This window comes from Scleropages formosus, chromosome 2, assembly GCF_900964775.1.
Source record: "Scleropages formosus chromosome 2, fSclFor1.1, whole genome shotgun sequence".
Taxonomy (NCBI): domain Eukaryota; kingdom Metazoa; phylum Chordata; class Actinopteri; order Osteoglossiformes; family Osteoglossidae; genus Scleropages; species Scleropages formosus.
In genome coordinates this window covers 22890923-22892577 of record NC_041807.1, presented here as the reverse complement: position 1 = coordinate 22892577, position 1655 = coordinate 22890923, and the positions used below count along the sequence as shown (strand labels likewise).

The following is a 1655-nucleotide window of genomic DNA, read 5'->3' as shown; positions in this document are numbered from 1 at the left end:
AGTATTCCAGAAAGGTGGAGATGTACGGTTTGATATTTTGTATCTGATGGTCTTCAGATTTTTCAGAGCAATTTAGTTATCAGTTTTTAATCTATGTCACCCCATCAAAGATCAGAATTCATGCATCAAGAAATGCAAGCAGGGCCCTGTCATTTGCTCATTTCTGTTCAGGTGGTCCTAGGAAGGCAGCACTACTGGCAGTGGTAAATTTGTTTTTCTTTTCAGTGTCAGGTTGCTGCGGTGCCTGTGAGAAATGAGTCTCCCCTGGAGACCCTGGTAGGCGGCCAACATCTGCGGGAATGAAGCTGGACCTGAACCACTTAACTGGAAATGATCTTTAACTACATTCTGTACCTCACTGTGCCTACACCATACTCGTTCTCCTGGACAGATAGCCACATGTTTAGGAGCTCATTATGGGGAATCAAGTACCAAGTGTGATCATTTAACCCTTATGAAGACTATTAAGAGACTTTTGGAGGCATCTGGAAAGTTTAGTCTATTTTGGTGACTTTGTGGGTCTTAATGTGGTTTCTGTACTGTGATTTCATCTTTGCTTGAGAGGATATTTACCCTTTTTTTCTCTGGATGAGCTAAACAGCCTTTTACATTGTACATTGTACTATGTAATTTCATTTGCAGTTGTTAAGATTCCAGGTTTACAAAAGAGAGCAAAATACAGTTCCTCGAGGGCCATGGTGCAACAGTACACTTGACAGACAGCTTAACGTCACAAAACACAGGACTGAGAAAGGGGAGCCGCTGATGTAAACCAAGACTGAGAGGGGTGGTACAGGCATATAAGTCGAGCCATCATCAGCAAGCACTTATCCAAAGCAGGGTCATGGCAAGCCAGAGCCTACCCAGCAACACAGGGCAGAAGACCAAAGGGAAACACCGAGGATGGGACACCACTCCGTCATAAGGCACCCCAAATAGGGCTCAAACCCCAGACCTGCCACACAGGAGGCACCAGCTGAACTTGCCGCAACCCCAAACAGGCATATAAGCATGTTTGTTTTATAGGTATAGGTATACAGTGTTGCTTGAAAGTGTGTGAACCCTTAGAGAGGTCATTATTCTTGTGTAAAACATTAAAATAAATGTTTAAAATTTAACCGTTCAAATAAATTATAAAATGAATGAATGAATATGATTTACACACCTAATACTTACCTACTTGATTTAACCAGTTCAGCTTGGGGTTGACTTATTTTTGCACCTGCGCTACTTCCGTGTTCCTACCACGCACACGAGTGCCTCTAAAACAGTATATATGTAATTTTTGTTACACACATATGTAATATGTTACATGAGAAAGACTGATAGAACTGTATGCCAGCTCCAGTGGCGCAATTGGTTAGTGCATGGTACTTATACAGCAGTACTCAGCAAGAGATGCCAAGGTTGTGAGTTCAAGCCTCACCTGGAGCATGAAATTTTAAGACAGCAGCTACCTTGAATTGCTGCAGTAAAAATGGCCAACCTCTCTATATATGGGTGAATCAGTGTTAGTTGCTCTGGGGAAAAAAAAAAAAAAAAAAAAAAAAAATTCGTAGGCTGCATGGTAGCACAGCAAGTAGTGCTGGTGTCTTACAACACTTAAGTGGTGCAAAAGGGCATAGGTTCAATCCCTGCTCTCTCTGTGTAGAGTC

The 1655-nt window shown here is 42.1% G+C and overlaps 1 non-coding gene across 1 annotated transcript; it reads left to right on the top strand.

Moving 5' to 3' along the window:
* The first annotated feature begins 1341 nt into the window (after window positions 1-1341).
* Window positions 1342-1434, top strand: trnai-uau (transfer RNA isoleucine (anticodon UAU)). Its single transcript is given in 2 exon segments — window positions 1342-1379; window positions 1399-1434. It is a non-coding gene; the product is annotated as a tRNA-Ile (tRNA).
* Window positions 1435-1655: the final 221 nt, after the last annotated feature.